A 27,239-nucleotide genomic window follows, 5' to 3' on the forward strand; every position below is an offset into this window, starting at 1 on the left:
CATCAGACATCCACAAGCAGCAGACATCCACAAGCAGCAGACATCCACAAGCAGCAGACATCCACAAGCATCAGACATCCACAAGCATCAGACATCCACAAGCATCAGACATCCACAAGCATCAGACATCCACAAGCATCAGACATGCTTAGCATCAGACATCCACAAGCATCAGACATGCTTAGCATCAGACATCCACAAGCAACAGACATCCACAAGCAACAGACATCCACAAGCATCAGACATCCACAAGCATCAGACATCCACAAGCATCAGACATCCACAAGCATCAGACATCCACAAGCATCAGACATCCACAAGCATCAGACATCCACAAGCATCAGACATCCACAAGCATCAGACATCCACAAGCATCAGACATCCACAGCATCAGACATCCACAGCATCAGACATCCACAAGCATCAGACATGCTTAGCATCAGACATCCACAAGCATCAGACATCCACAAGCATCAAACATCCACAAGCATCACACATCCACAAGCATCACAAGCATCAGACATCCACAAGCATCAGACATCCACACGCATCAGACATCCACAAGCATCACAAGCATCAGACTTCCACAAGCATCAGACATCCACAAGCATCACAAGCATCAGACATCCACAAGCATCAGACATCCACAAGCATCAGACATCCACAAGCATCAGACATCCACAAGCATCAGACATCCACAAGCATCAGACATGCTTAGCATCAGACATCCACAAGCATCAGACATGCTTAGCATCAGACATCCACAAGCATCAGACATCCACAAGCATCAAACATCCACAAGCATCAGACATCCACAAGCATCACAAGCATCAGACATCCACAAGCATCAGACATCCACAAGCATCAGACATCCACAAGCATCAGACATCCACAAGCATCAGACATCCACAGCATCAGACATCCACAAGCATCAGGCATGCTTAGCATCAGACATCCACAAGCAACAGACATCCACAAGCAACAGACATCCACAAGCATCAGACATCCACAAGCATCAGACATCCACAAGCATCACAAGCATCAGACATCCACAAGCATCAGACATGCTTAGCATCAGACATCCACAAGCATCAGACATGCTTAGCATCAGACATCCACAAGCAACAGACATCCACAAGCATCAGACATCCACAAGCATCAGACATCCACAAGCATCACAAGCATCAGACATCCACAAGCATCAGACATCCACAAGCATCAGACATCCACAAGCATCACAAGCATCAGACATCCACAAGCATCAGACATCCACAAGCATCAGACATCCACAAGCATCACAAGCAGCAGACATCCACAAGCATCAGGCATCCACAAGCGGCAGGCATCCACAAGCGTCAGACATCCACAAGCATCAGACATCCACAAGCATCAGACAAGCATCAGACATCCACAAGCATCAGACATCCACAAGCATCAGACATCCACAAGCATCAGACATCCACAAGCATCAGACATCCACAAGCATCAGACATCCACAAGCATCAGACATGCTTAGCATCAGACATCCACAAGCAACAGACATCCACAAGCAACAGACATCCACAAGCAACAGACATCCACAAGCATCAGACATCCACAAGCATCAGACATCCACAAGCATCACAAGCATCAGACATCCACAAGCATCAGACATCCACAAGAAACAGACATCCACAAGCATCAGACATCCACAAGCATCAGACATCCACAAGCATCAGACATCCACAAGCAACAGACATCCACAAGCAACAGACATCCACAAGCATCACACATCCACAAGCATCACAAGCATCAGACATCCACAAGCATCACACATCCACAAGCATCAGACATCCACAAGCATCACAAGCATCAGACATCCACAAGCATCAGACATCCACAAGCATCACAAGCATCAGACATCCACAAGCATCAGACATCCACAAGCATCAGACATCCACAAGCATCACACGCAGCAGACATCCACAAGCATCAGGCATCCACAAGCGGCAGGCATCCACAAGCGTCAGACATCCACAAGCAACAGACATCCACAAGCATCAGACATCCACAAGCATCAGACATCCACAAGCATCAGACATCCACAAGCATCAGACATCCACAAGCATCAGACATCCACAAGCATCAGACATCCACAAGCAACAGACATCCACAAGCAACAGACATCCACAAGCATCACACATCCACAAGCATCACAAGCATCAGACAGCCACAAGCATCAGACATCCACAAGCATCAGACATCCACAAGCATCAGACATCCACAAGCATCAGACATCCACAAGCATCACAAGCAGCAGACATCCACAAGCGGCAGGCATCCACAAGCATCAGACATCCACAAGCATCAGACATCCACAAGCATCAGACATCCACAAGCATCAGACATCCACAAGCATCACAAGCATCAGACATCCACAAGCATCAGACATCCACAAGCATCAGACATCCACAAGCATGAGACATCCACAAGCATGAGACATCCACAAGCATGAGACATCCACAAGCATCAGACATCCACAAGCATCAGACATCCACAAGCAGCAGACATCCACAAGCATCAGACATCCACAAGCATCAGACATCCACAAGCATCAGACATCCACAAGCATCAGACATGCTTAGCATCAGACATCCACAAGCATCAGACATGCTTAGCATCAGACATCCACAAGCAACAGACATCCACAAGCATCAGACATGCTTAGCATCAGACATCCACAAGCAGCAGACATCCACAAGCATCAGACATCCACAAGCATCAGACATCCACAAGCATCAGACATCCACAAGCATCAGACATCCACAAGCATCAGACATCCACAAGCATCACAAGCATCAGACATCCACAAGCATCAGACATCCACAAGCATCAGACATCCACAAGCATCAGACATCCACAAGCATCAGACATCCACAAGCATCAGACATCCACAAGCAACAGACATCCACAAGCAACAGATATCCACAAACATCACACATCCACAAGCATCACAAGCATCAGACATCCACAAGCATCACACATCCACAAGCATCACAAGCATCAGACATCCACAAGCATCAGACATCCACAAGCATCAGACATCCACAAGCATCAGACATCCACAAGCATCACAAGCATCAGACATCCACAAGCATCACAAGCAGCAGACATCCACAAGCATCAGGCATCAACAAGCGGCAGGCATCCACAAGCGTCAGACATCCACAATCAACAGACATCCACAAGCAACAGACATCCACAAGCATCACACATCCACAAGCATCAAAAGCATCAGACATCCACAAGCATCAGACATCCACAAGCATCAGACATCCACAAGCATCAGACATCCACAAGCATCAGACATCCACAAGCAACAGACATCCACAAGCAACAGACATCCACAAGCATCAGACATCCACAAGCATCACAAGCTGCAGACATCCACAAGCATCAGGCATCCACAAGCGTCGGGCATCCACAAGCGTCAGACATCCACAAGCAACAGACATCCACAAGCAACAGACATCCACAAGCATCAGACATCCACAAGCAACAGACATCCACAAGCAACAGACATCCACAAGCATCAGACATCCACAAGCATCACAAGCAGCAGACATCCACAAGCATCAGGCATCCACAAGCGTCGGGCATCCACAAGCATCAGACATCCACAAGCATCAGACATCCACAAGCAACAGACATCCACAAGCAACAGACATCCACAAGCATCAGACATCCACAAGCATCACAAGCAGCAGACATCCACAAGCATCAGGCATCCACAAGCGTCGGGCATCCACAAGCGTCAGACATCCACAAGCAACAGACATCCACAAGCAACAGACATCCACAAGCAACAGACATCCACAAGCAACAGACATCCACAAGCATCACACATCCACAAGCATCACAAGCATCACACATCCACAAGCATCACAAGCATCAGACATCCACAATCATCAGACATCCACAAGCATCACAAGCATCAGACATCCACAAGCATCACAAGCAGCAGACATCCACAAGCATCAGGCATCCACAAGCGGCAGGCATCCACAAGCGTCAGACATTCACAAGCAGCAGACATCCACAAGCAACAGACATCCACAAGCAACAGACATCCACAAGCATCACACATCCACAAGCATCACAAGCATCAGACATCCACAAGCATCACAAGCATCAGACATCCACAAGCATCAGACATCCACAAGCATCAGACATCCACAAGCATCACAAGCATCAGACATCCACAAGCATCAGACATCCACAAGCATCACAAGCAGCAGACATCCACAAGCATCAGGCATCCACAAGCGGCAGACATCCACAAGCGTCAGACATCCACAAGCATCACAAGCATCAGACATCCACAAGCATCAGACATCCACAAGCATCAGACATCCACAAGCATCAGACATCCACAAGCATCAGACATCCACAAGCATCAGACATCCACAAGCAACAGACATCCACAAGCAACAGACATCCACAAGCATCAGACATCCACAAGCATCACAAGCATCAGACATCCACAAGCATCACAAGCATCAGACATCCACAAGCATCAGACATCCACAAGCATCAGACATCCACAAGCATCAGACATCCACAAGCATCAGACATCCACAAGCATCAGACATCCACAAGCATCAGACATCCACAAGCAACAGACATCCACAAGCATCACACATCCACAAGCATCACAAGCATCAGACATCCACAAGCATCAGACATCCACAAGCATCAGACATCCACAAGCATCAGACATCCACAAGCATCAGACATCCACAAGCATCACAAGCAGCAGACATCCACAAGCATCAGGCATCCACAAGCGGCAGGCATCCACAAGCGTCAGACATCCACAAGCATCACAAGCATCAGACATCCACAAGCATCAGACATCCACAAGCATCAGACATCCACAAGCATCAGACATCCACAAGCATCAGACATCCACAAGCATCAGACATCCACAAGAAACAGACATCCACAAGCATCAGACATCCACAAGCATCAGACATCCACAAGCAACAGACATCCACAAGCAACAGACATCCACAAGCATCACACATCCACAAGCATCAGACATCCACAAGCATCACACATCCACAAGCATCAGACATCCACAAGCATCACAAGCATCAGACATCCACAAGCATCAGACATCCACAAGCATCACAAGCATCAGACATCCACAAGCATCAGACATCCACAAGCATCAGACATCCACAAGCATCACACGCAGCAGACATCCACAAGCATCAGGCATCCACAAGCGGCAGGCATCCACAAGCGTCAGACATCCACAAGCAACAGACATCCACAAGCATCAGACATCCACAAGCATCAGACATCCACAAGCATCAGACATCCACAAGCATCAGACATCCACAAGCATCAGACATCCACAAGCATCAGACATCCACAAGCAACAGACATCCACAAGCATCACACATCCACAAGCATCAGACAGCCACAAGCATCAGACATCCACAAGCATCAGACATCCACAAGCATCAGACATCCACAAGCATCAGACATCCACAAGCATCACAAGCAGCAGACATCCACAAGCATCAGGCATCCACAAGCGGCAGGCATCCACAAGCATCAGACATCCACAAGCATCACAAGCATCAGACATCCACAAGCATCAGACATCCACAAGCATCACAAGCATCAGACATCCACAAGCATCAGACATCCACAAGCATCAGACATCCACAAGCATCAGACATCCACAAGCATGAGACATCCACAAGCATGAGACATCCACAAGCATGAGACATCCACAAGCAGCAGACATCCACAAGCATCAGACATCCACAAGCATCAGACATCCACAAGCATCAGACATCCACACGCATCAGACATGCTTAGCATCAGACATCCACAAGCATCAGACATGCTTAGCATCAGACATGCTTAGCATCAGACATCCACAAGCAACAGACATCCACAAGCAACAGACATCCACAAGCAACAGACATCCACAAGCATCAGACATCCACAAGCATCAGACATCCACAAGCAACAGACATCCACAAGCATCAGACATCCACAAGCATCAGACATCCACAAGCATCAGACATCCACAAGCATCAGACATGCTTAGCATCAGACATCCACAAGCATCAGACATGCTTAGCATCAGACATCCTCAAGCATCAGACATCCACAAGCATCAGACATCCACAAGCATCAGACATCCACAAGCATCACAAGCATCAGACATCCACAAGCATCAGACATCCACAAGCATCAGACATCCACAAGCATCAGACATCCACAAGCAACAGACATCCACAAGCAACAGACATCCACAAGCATCAGACATCCACAAGCATCACAAGCATCAGACATCCACAAGCATCACAAGCATCAGACATCCACAAGCATCAGACATCCACAAGCATCAGACATCCACAAGCATCAGACATCCACAAGCATCAGACATCCACAAGCATCAGACATCCACAAGCATCAGACATCCACAAGCATCAGACATCCACAAGCATCAGACATCCACAAGCATCAGACATCCACAGCATCAGACATCCACAGCATCAGACATCCACAAGCATCAGACATGCTTAGCATCAGACATCCACAAGCAACAGACATCCACAAGCAACAGACATCCACAAGCATCAGACATCCACAAGCATCAGATATCCACAAGCATCACAAGCATCAGACATCCACAAGCATCAGACATGCTTAGCATCAGACATCCACAAGCATCAGACATGCTTAGCATCAGACATCCACAAGCAACAGACATCCACAAGCAACAGACATCCACAAGCATCAGACATCCACAAGCATCAGACATCCACAAGCATCACAAGCATCAGACATCCACAAGCATCAGACATCCACAAGCATCAGACATCCACAAGCATCAGACATCCACAAGCATCAGACATCCACAAGCATCAGACATCCACAAGCATCAGACATCCACAAGCATCACAAGCAGCAGACATCCACAAGCATCAGGCATCCACAAGCGGCAGGCATCCACAAGCGTCAGACATCCACAAGCATCACAAGCATCAGACATCCACAAGCATCAGACATCCACAAGCATCAGACATCCACAAGCATGAGACATCCACAAGCATCAGACATCCACAAGCATCAGACATCCACAAGCATCAGACATCCACAAGCATCAGACATCCACAAGCATCAGATATGCTTAGCATCAGACATCCACAAGCAACAGACATCCACAAGCAACAGACATCCACAAGCAACAGACATCCACAAGCATCAGACATCCACAAGCATCAGACATCCACAAGCATCAGACATCCACAAGCATCAGACATCCACAAGCATCAGACATCCACAAGCAACAGACATCCACAAGCAACAGACATCCACAAGCATCACACATCCACAAGCATCACAAGCATCAGACATCCACAAGCATCAGACATCCACAAGCATCAGACATCCACAAGCATCAGACATCCACAAGCATCACAAGCAGCAGACATCCACAAGCATCAGGCATCCACAAGCGGCAGGCATCCACAAGCGTCAGACATCCACAAGCATCAGACATCCACAAGCATCAGACATCCACAAGCATCAGACATCCACAAGCAGCAGACATCCACAAGCAGCAGACATCCACAAGCAGCAGACATCCACAAGCATCAGACATCCACAAGCATCAGACATCCACAAGCATCAGACATCCACAAGCATCAGACATCCACAAGCATCAGACATGCTTAGCATCAGACATCCACAAGCATCAGACATGCTTAGCATCAGACATCCACAAGCAACAGACATCCACAAGCAACAGACATCCACAAGCATCAGACATCCACAAGCATCAGACATCCACAAGCATCAGACATCCACAAGAAACAGACATCCACAAGCATCAGACATCCACAAGCATCAGACATCCACAAGCATCAGACATCCACAAGCATCAGACATCCACAAGCATCAGACATCCACAAGCATCAGACATCCACAAGCATCAGACATCCACAGCATCAGACATCCACAGCATCAGACATCCACAAGCATCAGACATGCTTAGCATCAGACATCCACAAGCATCAGACATCCACAAGCATCAAACATCCACAAGCATCACACATCCACAAGCATCACAAGCATCAGACATCCACAAGCATCAGACATCCACACGCATCAGACATCCACAAGCATCACAAGCATCAGACATCCACAAGCATCAGACATCCACAAGCATCACAAGCATCAGACATCCACAAGCATCAGACATCCACAAGCATCAGACATCCACAAGCATCAGACATCCACAAGCATCAGACATCCACAAGCATCAGACATCCACAAGCATCAGACATCCACAAGCATCAGACATGCTTAGCATCAGACATCCACAAGCATCAGACATCCACAAGCATCAAACATCCACAAGCATCAGACATCCACAAGCATCACAAGCATCAGACATCCACAAGCATCAGACATCCACAAGCATCAGACATCCACAAGCATCAGACATCCACAAGCATCAGACATCCACAGCATCAGACATCCACAAGCATCAGGCATGCTTAGCATCAGACATCCACAAGCAACAGACATCCACAAGCAACAGACATCCACAAGCATCAGACATCCACAAGCATCAGACATCCACAAGCATCACAAGCATCAGACATCCACAAGCATCAGACATGCTTAGCATCAGACATCCACAAGCATCAGACATGCTTAGCATCAGACATCCACAAGCAACAGACATCCACAAGCAACAGACATCCACAAGCATCAGACATCCACAAGCATCAGACATCCACAAGCATCACAAGCATCAGACATCCACAAGCATCAGACATCCACAAGCATCAGACATCCACAAGCATCACAAGCATCAGACATCCACAAGCATCAGACATCCACAAGCATCAGACATCCACAAGCATCACAAGCAGCAGACATCCACAAGCATCAGGCATCCACAAGCGGCAGGTATCCACAAGCGTCAGACATCCACAAGCATCAGACATCCACAAGCATCAGACAAGCATCAGACATCCACAAGCATGAGACATCCACAAGCATCAGACATCCACAAGCATCAGACATCCACAAGCATCAGACATCCACAAGCATCAGACATCCACAAGCATCAGACATGCTTAGCATCAGACATCCACAAGCAACAGACATCCACAAGCAACAGACATCCACAAGCAACAGACATCCACAAGCATCAGACATCCACAAGCATCAGACATCCACAAGCATCACAAGCATCAGACATCCACAAGCATCAGACATCCACAAGAAACAGACATCCACAAGCATCAGACATCCACAAGCATCAGACATCCACAAGCATCAGACATCCACAAGCAACAGACATCCACAAGCAACAGACATCCACAAGCATCACACATCCACAAGCATCACAAGCATCAGACATCCACAAGCATCACACATCCACAAGCATCAGACATCCACAAGCATCACAAGCATCAGACATCCACAAGCATCAGACATCCACAAGCATCACAAGCATCAGACATCCACAAGCATCAGACATCCACAAGCATCAGACATCCACAAGCATCACACGCAGCAGACATCCACAAGCATCAGGCATCCACAAGCGGCAGGCATCCACAAGCGTCAGACATCCACAAGCAACAGACATCCACAAGCATCAGACATCCACAAGCATCAGACATCCACAAGCATCAGACATCCACAAGCATCAGACATCCACAAGCATCAGACATCCACAAGCATCAGACATCCACAAGCAACAGACATCCACAAGCAACAGACATCCACAAGCATCACACATCCACAAGCATCACAAGCATCAGACAGCCACAAGCATCAGACATCCACAAGCATCAGACATCCACAAGCATCAGACATCCACAAGCATCAGACATCCACAAGCATCACAAGCAGCAGACATCCACAAGCGGCAGGCATCCACAAGCATCAGACATCCACAAGCATCACAAGCATCAGACATCCACAAGCATCAGACATCCACAAGCATCAGACATCCACAAGCATCACAAGCATCAGACATCCACAAGCATCAGACATCCACAAGCATCAGACATCCACAAGCATGAGACATCCACAAGCATGAGACATCCACAAGCATGAGACATCCACAAGCATCAGACATCCACAAGCATCAGACATCCACAAGCAGCAGACATCCACAAGCATCAGACATCCACAAGCATCAGACATCCACAAGCATCAGACATCCACAAGCATCAGACATGCTTAGCATCAGACATCCACAAGCATCAGACATGCTTAGCATCAGACATCCACAAGCAACAGACATCCACAAGCATCAGACATGCTTAGCATCAGACATCCACAAGCAGCAGACATCCACAAGCATCAGACATCCACAAGCATCAGACATCCACAAGCATCAGACATCCACAAGCATCAGACATCCACAAGCATCAGACATCCACAAGCATCACAAGCATCAGACATCCACAAGCATCAGACATCCACAAGCATCAGACATCCACAAGCATCAGACATCCACAAGCATCAGACATCCACAAGCATCAGACATCCACAAGCAACAGACATCCACAAGCAACAGATATCCACAAACATCACACATCCACAAGCATCACAAGCATCAGACATCCACAAGCATCACACATCCACAAGCATCACAAGCATCAGACATCCACAAGCATCAGACATCCACAAGCATCAGACATCCACAAGCATCAGACATCCACAAGCATCACAAGCATCAGACATCCACAAGCATCACAAGCAGCAGACATCCACAAGCATCAGGCATCAACAAGCGGCAGGCATCCACAAGCGTCAGACATCCACAAGCAACAGACATCCACAAGCAACAGACATCCACAAGCATCACACATCCACAAGCATCAAAAGCATCAGACATCCACAAGCATCAGACATCCACAAGCATCAGACATCCACAAGCATCAGACATCCACAAGCATCAGACATCCACAAGCAACAGACATCCACAAGCAACAGACATCCACAAGCATCAGACATCCACAAGCATCACAAGCTGCAGACATCCACAAGCATCAGGCATCCACAAGCGTCGGGCATCCACAAGCGTCAGACATCCACAAGCAACAGACATCCACAAGCAACAGACATCCACAAGCATCAGACATCCACAAGCAACAGACATCCACAAGCAACAGACATCCACAAGCATCAGACATCCACAAGCATCACAAGCAGCAGACATCCACAAGCATCAGGCATCCACAAGCGTCGGGCATCCACAAGCATCAGACATCCACAAGCATCAGACATCCACAAGCAACAGACATCCACAAGCAACAGACATCCACAAGCATCAGACATCCACAAGCATCACAAGCAGCAGACATCCACAAGCATCAGGCATCCACAAGCGTCGGGCATCCACAAGCGTCAGATCACAAGCATCAGACATCCACAATCATCAGACATCCACAAGCATCACAAGCATCAGACATCCACAAGCATCACAAGCAGCAGACATCCACAAGCATCAGGCATCCACAAGCGGCAGGCATCCACAAGCGTCAGACATTCACAAGCAGCAGACATCCACAAGCAACAGACATCCACAAGCAACAGACATCCACAAGCATCACACATCCACAAGCATCACAAGCATCAGACATCCACAAGCATCACAAGCATCAGACATCCACAAGCATCAGACATCCACAAGCATCAGACATCCACAAGCATCACAAGCATCAGACATCCACAAGCATCAGACATCCACAAGCATCACAAGCAGCAGACATCCACAAGCATCAGGCATCCACAAGCGGCAGACATCCACAAGCGTCAGACATCCACAAGCATCACAAGCATCAGACATCCACAAGCATCAGACATCCACAAGCATCAGACATCCACAAGCATCAGACATCCACAAGCATCAGACATCCACAAGCATCAGACATCCACAAGCATCAGACATGCTTAGCATCAGACATCCACAAGCATCAGACATGCTTAGCATCAGACATCCACAAGCAACAGACATCCACAAGCAACAGACATCCACAAGCATCAGACATCCACAAGCATCACAAGCATCAGACATCCACAAGCATCAGACATCCACAAGCATCAGACATCCACAAGCATCAGACATCCACAAGCAACAGACATCCACAAGCAACAGACATCCACAAGCATCACACATCCACAAGCATCACAAGCATCAGACATCCACAAGCATCACAAGCATCAGACATCCACAAGCATCAGACATCCACAAGCATCACAAGCATCAGACATCCACAAGCATCAGACATCCACAAGCATGAGACATCCACAAGCATCAGACATCCACAAGCATCAGACATCCACAAGCATCAGACATCCACAAGCATCAGATATGCTTAGCATCAGACATCCACAAGCAACAGACATCCACAAGCAACAGACATCCACAAGCATCAGACATCCACAAGCATCAGACATCCACAAGCATCAGACATCCACAAGCATCAGACATCCACAAGCAACAGACATCCACAAGCAACAGACATCCACAAGCATCACACATCCACAAGCATCACAAGCATCAGACATCCACAAGCATCAGACATCCACAAGCATCAGACATCCACAAGCATCAGACATCCACAAGCATCAGACATCCACAAGCATCACAAGCAGCAGACATCCACAAGCATCAGGCATCCACAAGCGGCAGGCATCCACAAGCGTCAGACATCCACAAGCATCACAAGCATCAGACATCCACAAGCATCAGACATCCACAAGCATCAGACATCCACAAGCATGAGACATCCACAAGCATCAGACATCCACAAGCAGCAGACATCCACAAGCAGCAGACATCCACAAGCAGCAGACATCCACAAGCAGCAGACATCCACAAGCATCAGACATCCACAAGCATCAGACATCCACAAGCATCAGACATCCACAAGCATCAGACATGCTTAGCATCAGACATCCACAAGCATCAGACATGCTTAGCATCAGACATCCACAAGCAACAGACATCCACAAGCAACAGACATCCACAAGCATCAGACATCCACAAGCATCAGACATCCACAAGCATCAGACATCCACAAGCATCAGACATCCACAAGCATCAGACATCCACAAGCAACAGACATCCACAAGCAACAGACATCCACAAGCAACAGACATCCACAAGCAACAGACATCCACAAGCATCACACATCCACAAGCATCACACATCCACAAGCATCACACATCCACAAGCATCACAAGCATCAGACATCCACAAGCATCAGACATCCACACGCATCAGACATCCACAAGCATCACAAGCATCAGACATCCACAAGCATCAGACATCCACAAGCATCACAAGCATCAGACATCCACAAGCATCAGACATCCACAAGCATCAGACATCCACAAGCCTCAGACATCCACAAGCATCAGACATCCACAAGCATCAGACATCCACAAGCATCAGACATCCACAAGCATCAGACATGCTTAGCATCAGACATCCACAAGCATCAGACATGCTTAGCATCAGACATCCACAAGCATCAGACATCCACAAGCATCAGACATCCACAAGCATCAGACATCCACAAGCATCACAAGCATCAGACATCCACAAGCATCAGACATCCACAAGCATCAGACATCCACAAGCATCAGACATCCACAAGCATCAGACATCCACAAGCATCAGACATCCACAGCATCAGACATCCACAAGCATCAGGCATGCTTAGCATCAGACATCCACAAGCAACAGACATCCACAAGCAACAGACATCCACAAGCATCAGACATCCACAAGCATCAGACATCCACAAGCATCAGACATCCACAAGCATCAGACATGCTTAGCATCAGACATCCACAAGCATCAGACATGCTTAGCATCAGACATCCACAAGCAACAGACATCCACAAGCAACAGACATCCACAAGCATCAGACATCCACAAGCATCAGACATCCACAAGCATCACAAGCATCAGACATCCACAAGCATCAGACATCCACAAGCATCAGACATCCACAAGCATCAGACATCCACAAGCATCACAAGCATCAGACATCCACAAGCATCAGACATCCACAAGCATCAGACATCCACAAGCATCACAAGCAGCAGACATCCACAAGCATCAGGCATCCACAAGCGGCAGGCATCCACAAGCGTCAGACATCCACAAGCATCAGACATCCACAAGCATCAGACAAGCATCAGACATCCACAAGCATGAGACATCCACAAGCATGAGACATCCACAAGCATCAGACATCCACAAGCATCAGACATCCACAAGCATCAGACATCCACAAGCATCAGACATGCTTAGCATCAGACATCCACAAGCAACAGACATCCACAAGCAACAGACATCCACAAGCATCAGACATCCACAAGCATCAGACATCCACAAGCATCAGACATCCACAAGCATCAGACATCCACAAGCATCAGACATCCACAAGAAACAGACATCCACAAGCATCAGACATCCACAAGCATCAGACATCCACAAGCAACAGACATCCACAAGCAACAGACATCCACAAGCATCACACATCCACAAGCATCAGACATCCACAAGCATCACACATCCACAAGCATCAGACATCCACAAGCATCACAAGCATCAGACATCCACAAGCATCAGACATCCACAAGCATCACAAGCATCAGACATCCACAAGCATCAGACATCCACAAGCATCAGACATCCACAAGCATCACACGCAGCAGACATCCACAAGCATCAGGCATCCACAAGCGGCAGGCATCCACAAGCGTCAGACATCCACAAGCAACAGACATCCACAAGCATCAGACATCCACAAGCATCAGACATCCACAAGCATCAGACATCCACAAGCATCAGACATCCACAAGCATCAGACATCCACAAGCAACAGACATCCACAAGCAACAGACATCCACAAGCATCACACATCCACAAGCATCAGACAGCCACAAGCATCAGACATCCACAAGCATCAGACATCCACAAGCATCAGACATCCACAAGCATCAGACATCCACAAGCATCACAAGCAGCAGACATCCACAAGCATCAGGCATCCACAAGCGGCAGGCATCCACAAGCATCACAAGCATCACAAGCATCAGACATCCACAAGCATCAGACATCCACAAGCATCACAAGCATCAGACATCCACAAGCATCAGACATCCACAAGCATCAGACATCCACAAGCATCAGACATCCACAAGCATGAGACATCCACAAGCATGAGACATCCACAAGCATGAGACATCCACAAGCAGCAGACATCCACAAGCATCAGACATCCACAAGCATCAGACATCCACAAGCATCAGACATCCACGCGCATCAGACATGCTTAGCATCAGACATCCACAAGCATCAGACATGCTTAGCATCAGACATGCTTAGCATCAGACATCCACAAGCAACAGACATCCACAAGCAACAGACATCCACAAGCAACAGACATCCACAAGCATCAGACATCCACAAGCATCAGACATCCACAAGCAACAGACATCCACAAGCATCAGACATCCACAAGCATCAGACATCCACAAGCATCAGACATCCACAAGCATCAGACATGCTTAGCATCAGACATCCACAAGCATCAGACATGCTTAGCATCAGACATCCTCAAGCATCAGACATCCACAAGCATCAGACATCCACAAGCATCAGACATCCACAAGCATCACAAGCATCAGACATCCACAAGCATCAGACATCCACAAGCATCAGACATCCACAAGCATCAGACATCCACAAGCAACAGACATCCACAAGCAACAGACATCCACAAGCATCAGACATCCACAAGCATCACAAGCATCAGACATCCACAAGCATCACAAGCATCAGACATCCACAAGCATCAGACATCCACAAGCATCAGACATCCACAAGCATCAGACATCCACAAGCATCAGACATCCACAAGCATCAGACATCCACAAGCATCAGACATCCACAAGCATCAGACATCCACAAGCATCAGACATCCACAAGCATCAGACATCCACAAGCATCAGACATCCACAGCATCAGACATCCACAGCATCAGACATCCACAAGCATCAGACATGCTTAGCATCAGACATCCACAAGCAACAGACATCCACAAGCAACAGACATCCACAAGCATCAGACATCCACAAGCATCAGATATCCACAAGCATCACAAGCATCAGACATCCACAAGCATCAGACATGCTTAGCATCAGACATCCACAAGCATCAGACATGCTTAGCATCAGACATCCACAAGCAACAGACATCCACAAGCAACAGACATCCACAAGCATCAGACATCCACAAGCATCAGACATCCACAAGCATCACAAGCATCAGACATCCACAAGCATCAGACATCCACAAGCATCAGACATCCACAAGCATCAGACATCCACAAGCATCAGACATCCACAAGCATCAGACATCCACAAGCATCAGACATCCACAAGCATCACAAGCAGCAGACATCCACAAGCATCAGGCATCCACAAGCGGCAGGCATCCACAAGCGTCAGACATCCACAAGCATCACAAGCATCAGACATCCACAAGCATCAGATATCCACAAGCATCAGACATCCACAAGCATGAGACATCCACAAGCATCAGACATCCACAAGCATCAGACATCCACAAGCATCAGACATCCACAAGCATCAGACATCCACAAGCATCAGACATGCTTAGCATCAGACATCCACAAGCAACAGACATCCACAAGCAACAGACATCCACAAGCATCAGACATCCACAAGCATCAGACATCCACAAGCATCACAAGCATCAGACATCCACAAGCATCAGACATCCACAAGCATCAGACATCCACAAGCATCAGACATCCACAAGCATCACAAGCATCAGACATCCACAAGCATCAGACATCCACAAGCATCAGACATCCACAAGCATCACAAGCAGCAGACATCCACAAGCATCAGGCATCCACAAGCGGCAGGCATCCACAAGCGTCAGACATCCACAAGCATCAGACATCCACAAGCATCAGACAAGCATCAGACATCCACAAGCATGAGACATCCACAAGCATGAGACATCCACAAGCATCAGACATCCACAAGCATCAGACATCCACAAGCATCAGACATCCACAAGCATCAGACATGCTTAGCATCAGACATCCACAAGCAACAGACATCCACAAGCAACAGACATCCACAAGCATCAGACATCCACAAGCATCAGACATCCACAAGCATCAGACATCCACAAGCATCAGACATCCACAAGCATCAGACATCCACAAGAAACAGACATCCACAAGCATCAGACATCCACAAGCATCAGACATCCACAAGCAACAGACATCCACAAGCAACAGACATCCACAAGCATCACACATCCACAAGCATCAGACATCCACAAGCATCACACATCCACAAGCATCAGACATCCACAAGCATCACAAGCATCAGACATCCACAAGCATCAGACATCCACAAGCATCACAAGCATCAGACATCCACAAGCATCAGACATCCACAAGCATCAGACATCCACAAGCATCACACGCAGCAGACATCCACAAGCATCAGGCATCCACAAGCGGCAGGCATCCACAAGCGTCAGGCATCCACAAGCAACAGACATCCACAAGCATCAGACATCCACAAGCATCAGACATCCACAAGCATCAGACATCCACAAGCATCAGACATCCACAAGCATCAGACATCCACAAGCATCAGACATCCACAAGCAACAGACATCCACAAGCAACAGACATCCACAAGCATCACACATCCACAAGCATCAGACAGCCACAAGCATCAGACATCCACAAGCATCAGACATCCACAAGCATCAGACATCCACAAGCATCAGACATCCACAAGCATCACAAGCAGCAGACATCCACAAGCATCAGGCATCCACAAGCGGCAGGCATCCACAAGCATCAGACATCCACAAGCATCACAAGCATCAGACATCCACAAGCATCAGACATCCACAAGCATCACAAGCATCAGACATCCACAAGCATCAGACATCCACAAGCATCAGACATCCACAAGCATCAGACATCCACAAGCATGAGACATCCACAAGCATGAGACATCCACAAGCATGAGACATCCACAAGCAGCAGACATCCACAAGCATCAGACATCCACAAGCATCAGACATCCACAAGCATCAGACATCCACACGCATCAGACATGCTTAGCATCAGACATCCACAAGCATCAGACATGCTTAGCATCAGACATGCTTAGCATCAGACATCCACAAGCAACAGACATCCACAAGCAACAGACATCCACAAGCAACAGACATCCACAAGCATCAGACATCCACAAGCATCAGACATCCACAAGCAACAGACATCCACAAGCATCAGACATCCACAAGCATCAGACATCCACAAGCATCAGACATCCACAAGCATCAGACATGCTTAGCATCAGACATCCACAAGCATCAGACATGCTTAGCATCAGACATCCTCAAGCATCAGACATCCACAAGCATCAGACATCCACAAGCATCAGACATCCACAAGCATCACAAGCATCAGACATCCACAAGCATCAGACATCCACAAGCATCAGACATCCACAAGCATCAGACATCCACAAGCAACAGACATCCACAAGCAACAGACATCCACAAGCATCAGACATCCACAAGCATCACAAGCATCAGACATCCACAAGCATCACAAGCATCAGACATCCACAAGCATCAGACATCCACAAGCATCAGACATCCACAAGCATCAGACATCCACAAGCATCAGACATCCACAAGCATCAGACATCCACAAGCAACAGACATCCACAAGCAACAGACATCCACAAGCATCAGACATCCACAAGCATCACAAGCTGCAGACATCCACAAGCATCAGGCATCCACAAGCGTCGGGCATCCACAAGCGTCAGACATCCACAAGCAACAGACATCCACAAGCAACAGACATCCACAAGCATCAGACATCCACAAGCAACAGACATCCACAAGCAACAGACATCCACAAGCATCAGACATCCACAAGCATCACAAGCAGCAGACATCCACAAGCATCAGGCATCCACAAGCGTCGGGCATCCACAAGCATCAGACATCCACAAGCATCAGACATCCACAAGCAACAGACATCCACAAGCAACAGACATCCACAAGCATCAGACATCCACAAGCATCACAAGCAGCAGACATCCACAAGCATCAGGCATCCACAAGCGTCGGGCATCCACAAGCGTCAGATCACAAGCATCAGACATCCACAATCATCAGACATCCACAAGCATCACAAGCATCAGACATCCACAAGCATCACAAGCAGCAGACATCCACAAGCATCAGGCATCCACAAGCGGCAGGCATCCACAAGCGTCAGACATTCACAAGCAGCAGACATCCACAAGCAACAGACATCCACAAGCAACAGACATCCACAAGCATCACACATCCACAAGCATCACAAGCATCAGACATCCACAAGCATCACAAGCATCAGACATCCACAAGCATCAGACATCCACAAGCATCAGACATCCACAAGCATCACAAGCATCAGACATCCACAAGCATCAGACATCCACAAGCATCACAAGCAGCAGACATCCACAAGCATCAGGCATCCACAAGCGGCAGACATCCACAAGCGTCAGACATCCACAAGCATCACAAGCATCAGACATCCACAAGCATCAGACATCCACAAGCATCAGACATCCACAAGCATCAGACATCCACAAGCATCAGACATCCACAAGCATCAGACATCCACAAGCATCAGACATGCTTAGCATCAGACATCCACAAGCATCAGACATGCTTAGCATCAGACATCCACAAGCAACAGACATCCACAAGCAACAGACATCCACAAGCATCAGACATCCACAAGCATCACAAGCATCAGACATCCACAAGCATCAGACATCCACAAGCATCAGACATCCACAAGCATCAGACATCCACAAGCAACAGACATCCACAAGCAACAGACATCCACAAGCATCACACATCCACAAGCATCACAAGCATCAGACATCCACAAGCATCACAAGCATCAGACATCCACAAGCATCAGACATCCACAAGCATCACAAGCATCAGACATCCACAAGCATCAGACATCCACAAGCATGAGACATCCACAAGCATCAGACATCCACAAGCATCAGACATCCACAAGCATCAGACATCCACAAGCATCAGATATGCTTAGCATCAGACATCCACAAGCAACAGACATCCACAAGCAACAGACATCCACAAGCATCAGACATCCACAAGCATCAGACATCCACAAGCATCAGACATCCACAAGCATCAGACATCCACAAGCAACAGACATCCACAAGCAACAGACATCCACAAGCATCACACATCCACAAGCATCACAAGCATCAGACATCCACAAGCATCAGACATCCACAAGCATCAGACATCCACAAGCATCAGACATCCACAAGCATCAGACATCCACAAGCATCACAAGCAGCAGACATCCACAAGCATCAGGCATCCACAAGCGGCAGGCATCCACAAGCGTCAGACATCCACAAGCATCACAAGCATCAGACATCCACAAGCATCAGACATCCACAAGCATCAGACATCCACAAGCATGAGACATCCACAAGCATCAGACATCCACAAGCAGCAGACATCCACAAGCAGCAGACATCCACAAGCAGCAGACATCCACAAGCAGCAGACATCCACAAGCATCAGACATCCACAAGCATCAGACATCCACAAGCATCAGACATCCACAAGCATCAGACATGCTTAGCATCAGACATCCACAAGCATCAGACATGCTTAGCATCAGACATCCACAAGCAACAGACATCCACAAGCAACAGACATCCACAAGCATCAGACATCCACAAGCATCAGACATCCACAAGCATCAGACATCCACAAGCATCAGACATCCACAAGCATCAGACATCCACAAGCAACAGACATCCACAAGCAACAGACATCCACAAGCAACAGACATCCACAAGCAACAGACATCCACAAGCATCACACATCCACAAGCATCACACATCCACAAGCATCACACATCCACAAGCATCACAAGCATCAGACATCCACAAGCATCAGACATCCACACGCATCAGACATCCACAAGCATCACAAGCATCAGACATCCACAAGCATCAGACATCCACAAGCATCACAAGCATCAGACATCCACAAGCATCAGACATCCACAAGCATCAGACATCCACAAGCCTCAGACATCCACAAGCATCAGACATCCACAAGCATCAGACATCCACAAGCATCAGACATCCACAAGCATCAGACATGCTTAGCATCAGACATCCACAAGCATCAGACATGCTTAGCATCAGACATCCACAAGCATCAGACATCCACAAGCATCAGACATCCACAAGCATCAGACATCCACAAGCATCACAAGCATCAGACATCCACAAGCATCAGACATCCACAAGCATCAGACATCCACAAGCATCAGATATGCTTAGCATCAGACATCCACAAGCAACAGACATCCACAAGCAACAGACATCCACAAGCATCAGACATCCACAAGCATCAGACATCCACAAGCATCAGACATCCACAAGCATCAGACATCCACAAGCAACAGACATCCACAAGCAACAGACATCCACAAGCATCACACATCCACAAGCATCACAAGCATCAGACATCCACAAGCATCAGACATCCACAAGCATCAGACATCCACAAGCATCAGACATCCACAAGCATCAGACATCCACAAGCATCACAAGCAGCAGACATCCACAAGCATCAGGCATCCACAAGCGGCAGGCATCCACAAGCGTCAGACATCCACAAGCATCACAAGCATCAGACATCCACAAGCATCAGACATCCACAAGCATCAGACATCCACAAGCATGAGACATCCACAAGCATCAGACATCCACAAGCAGCAGACATCCACAAGCAGCAGACATCCACAAGCAGCAGACATCCACAAGCAGCAGACATCCACAAGCATCAGACATCCACAAGCATCAGACATCCACAAGCATCAGACATCCACAAGCATCAGACATGCTTAGCATCAGACATCCACAAGCATCAGACATGCTTAGCATCAGACATCCACAAGCAACAGACATCCACAAGCAACAGACATCCACAAGCATCAGACATCCACAAGCATCAGACATCCACAAGCATCAGACATCCACAAGCATCAGACATCCACAAGCATCAGACATCCACAAGCAACAGACATCCACAAGCAACAGACATCCACAAGCAACAGACATCCACAAGCAACAGACATCCACAAGCATCACACATCCACAAGCATCACACATCCACAAGCATCACACATCCACAAGCATCACAAGCATCAGACATCCACAAGCATCAGACATCCACACGCATCAGACATCCACAAGCATCACAAGCATCAGACATCCACAAGCATCAGACATCCACAAGCATCACAAGCATCAGACATCCACAAGCATCAGACATCCACAAGCATCAGACATCCACAAGCCTCAGACATCCACAAGCATCAGACATCCACAAGCATCAGACATCCACAAGCATCAGACATCCACAAGCATCAGACATGCTTAGCATCAGACATCCACAAGCATCAGACATGCTTAGCATCAGACATCCACAAGCATCAGACATCCACAAGCATCAGACATCCACAAGCATCAGACATCCACAAGCATCACAAGCATCAGACATCCACAAGCATCAGACATCCACAAGCATCAGACATCCACAAGCATCAGGCATCCACAAGCGTCGGGCATCCACAAGCATCAGACATCCACAAGCATCAGACATCCACAAGCAACAGACATCCACAAGCAACAGACATCCACAAGCATCAGACATCCACAAGCATCACAAGCAGCAGACATCCACAAGCATCAGGCATCCACAAGCGTCGGGCATCCACAAGCGTCAGACATCCACAAGCAACAGACATCCACAAGCAACAGACATCCACAAGCAACAGACATCCACAAGCAACAGACATCCACAAGCATCACACATCCACAAGCATCACAAGCATCACACATCCACAAGCATCACAAGCATCAGACATCCACAATCATCAGACATCCACAAGCATCACAAGCATCAGACATCCACAAGCATCACAAGCAGCAGACATCCACAAGCATCAGGCATCCACAAGCGGCAGGCATCCACAAGCGTCAGACATTCACAAGCAGCAGACATCCACAAGCAACAGACATCCACAAGCAACAGACATCCACAAGCATCACACATCCACAAGCATCACAAGCATCAGACATCCACAAGCATCACAAGCATCAGACATCCACAAGCATCAGACATCCACAAGCATCAGACATCCACAAGCATCACAAGCATCAGACATCCACAAGCATCAGACATCCACAAGCATCACAAGCAGCAGACATCCACAAGCATCAGGCATCCACAAGCGGCAGACATCCACAAGCGTCAGACATCCACAAGCATCACAAGCATCAGACATCCACAAGCATCAGACATCCACAAGCATCAGACATCCACAAGCATCAGACATCCACAAGCATCAGACATCCACAAGCATCAGACATCCACAAGCAACAGACATCCACAAGCAACAGACATCCACAAGCATCAGACATCCACAAGCATCACAAGCATCAGACATCCACAAGCATCACAAGCATCAGACATCCACAAGCATCAGACATCCACAAGCATCAGACATCCACAAGCATCAGACATCCACAAGCATCAGACATCCACAAGCATCAGACATCCACAAGCATCAGACATCCACAAGCAACAGACATCCACAAGCATCACACATCCACAAGCATCACAAGCATCAGACATCCACAAGCATCAGACATCCACAAGCATCAGACATCCACAAGCATCAGACATCCACAAGCATCAGACATCCACAAGCATCACAAGCAGCAGACATCCACAAGCATCAGGCATCCACAAGCGGCAGGCATCCACAAGCGTCAGACATCCACAAGCATCACAAGCATCAGACATCCACAAGCATCAGACATCCACAAGCATCAGACATCCACAAGCATCAGACATCCACAAGCATCAGACATCCACAAGAAACAGACATCCACAAGCATCAGACATCCACAAGCATCAGACATCCACAAGCAACAGACATCCACAAGCAACAGACATCCACAAGCATCACACATCCACAAGCATCAGACATCCACAAGCATCACACATCCACAAGCATCAGACATCCACAAGCATCACAAGCATCAGACATCCACAAGCATCAGACATCCACAAGCATCACAAGCATCAGACATCCACAAGCATCAGACATCCACAAGCATCAGACATCCACAAGCATCACACGCAGCAGACATCCACAAGCATCAGGCATCCACAAGCGGCAGGCATCCACAAGCGTCAGACATCCACAAGCAACAGACATCCACAAGCATCAGACATCCACAAGCATCAGACATCCACAAGCATCAGACATCCACAAGCATCAGACATCCACAAGCATCAGACATCCACAAGCATCAGACATCCACAAGCAACAGACATCCACAAGCAACAGACATCCACAAGCATCACACATCCACAAGCATCAGACAGCCACAAGCATCAGACATCCACAAGCATCAGACATCCACAAGCATCAGACATCCACAAGCATCAGACATCCACAAGCATCACAAGCAGCAGACATCCACAAGCATCAGGCATCCACAAGCGGCAGGCATCCACAAGCATCAGACATCCACAAGCATCACAAGCATCAGACATCCACAAGCATCAGACATCCACAAGCATCACAAGCATCAGACATCCACAAGCATCAGACATCCACAAGCATCAGACATCCACAAGCATCAGACATCCACAAGCATGAGACATCCACAAGCATGAGACATCCACAAGCATGAGACATCCACAAGCAGCAGACATCCACAAGCATCAGACATCCACAAGCATCAGACATCCACAAGCATCAGACATCCACACGCATCAGACATGCTTAGCATCAGACATCCACAAGCATCAGACATGCTTAGCATCAGACATGCTTAGCATCAGACATCCACAAGCAACAGACATCCACAAGCAACAGACATCCACAAGCAACAGACATCCACAAGCATCAGACATCCACAAGCATCAGACATCCACAAGCAACAGACATCCACAAGCATCAGACATCCACAAGCATCAGACATCCACAAGCATCAGACATCCACAAGCATCAGACATGCTTAGCATCAGACATCCACAAGCATCAGACATGCTTAGCATCAGACATCCTCAAGCATCAGACATCCACAAGCATCAGACATCCACAAGCATCAGACATCCACAAGCATCACAAGCATCAGACATCCACAAGCATCAGACATCCACAAGCATCAGACATCCACAAGCATCAGACATCCACAAGCAACAGACATCCACAAGCAACAGACATCCACAAGCATCAGACATCCACAAGCATCACAAGCATCAGACATCCACAAGCATCACAAGCATCAGACATCCACAAGCATCAGACATCCACAAGCATCAGACATCCACAAGCATCAGACATCCACAAGCATCAGACATCCACAAGCATCAGACATCCACAAGCATCAGACATCCACAAGCATCAGACATCCACAAGCATCAGACATCCACAAGCATCAGACATCCACAGCATCAGACATCCACAGCATCAGACATCCACAAGCATCAGACATGCTTAGCATCAGACATCCACAAGCAACAGACATCCACAAGCAACAGACATCCACAAGCATCAGACATCCACAAGCATCAGATATCCACAAGCATCACAAGCATCAGACATCCACAAGCATCAGACATGCTTAGCATCAGACATCCACAAGCATCAGACATGCTTAGCATCAGACATCCACAAGCAACAGACATCCACAAGCAACAGACATCCACAAGCATCAGACATCCACAAGCATCAGACATCCACAAGCATCACAAGCATCAGACATCCACAAGCATCAGACATCCACAAGCATCAGACATCCACAAGCATCAGACATCCACAAGCATCAGACATCCACAAGCATCAGACATCCACAAGCATCAGACATCCACAAGCATCACAAGCAGCAGACATCCACAAGCATCAGGCATCCACAAGCGGCAGGCATCCACAAGCGTCAGACATCCACAAGCATCACAAGCATCAGACATCCACAAGCATCAGACATCCACAAGCATCAGACATCCACAAGCACGAGACATCCACAAGCATCAGACATCCACAAGCATCAGACATCCACAAGCATCAGACATCCACAAGCATCAGACATCCACAAGCATCAGATATGCTTAGCATCAGACATCCACAAGCAACAGACATCCACAAGCAACAGACATCCACAAGCAACAGACATCCACAAGCATCAGACATCCACAAGCATCAGACATCCACAAGCATCAGACATCCACAAGCATCAGACATCCACAAGCATCAGACATCCACAAGCATCAGACATCCACAAGCAACAGACATCCACAAGCAACAGACATCCACAAGCATCACACATCCACAAGCATCACAAGCATCAGACATCCACAAGCATCAGACATCCACAAGCATCAGACATCCACAAGCATCAGACATCCACAAGCATCACAAGCAGCAGACATCCACAAGCATCAGGCATCCACAAGCGGCAGGCATCCACAAGCGTCAGACATCCACAAGCATCACAAGCATCAGACATCCACAAGCATCAGACATCCACAAGCATCAGACATCCACAAGCAGCAGACATCCACAAGCAGCAGACATCCACAAGCAGCAGACATCCACAAGCATCAGACATCCACAAGCATCAGACATCCACAAGCATCAGACATCCACAAGCATCAGACATCCACAAGCATCAGACATGCTTAGCATCAGACATCCACAAGCATCAGACATGCTTAGCATCAGACATCCACAAGCAACAGACATCCACAAGCAACAGACATCCACAAGCATCAGACATCCACAAGCATCAGACATCCACAAGCATCAGACATCCACAAGAAACAGACATCCACAAGCATCAGACATCCACAAGCATCAGACATCCACAAGCATCAGACATCCACAAGCATCAGACATCCACAAGCATCAGACATCCACAAGCATCAGACATCCACAAGCATCAGACATCCACAGCAT

The sequence above is a fragment of the Lissotriton helveticus genome, chromosome 3_1 (assembly GCF_964261635.1).
Source record: "Lissotriton helveticus chromosome 3_1, aLisHel1.1, whole genome shotgun sequence".
Classification (NCBI taxonomy): Eukaryota; Metazoa; Chordata; class Amphibia; order Caudata; family Salamandridae; genus Lissotriton; species Lissotriton helveticus.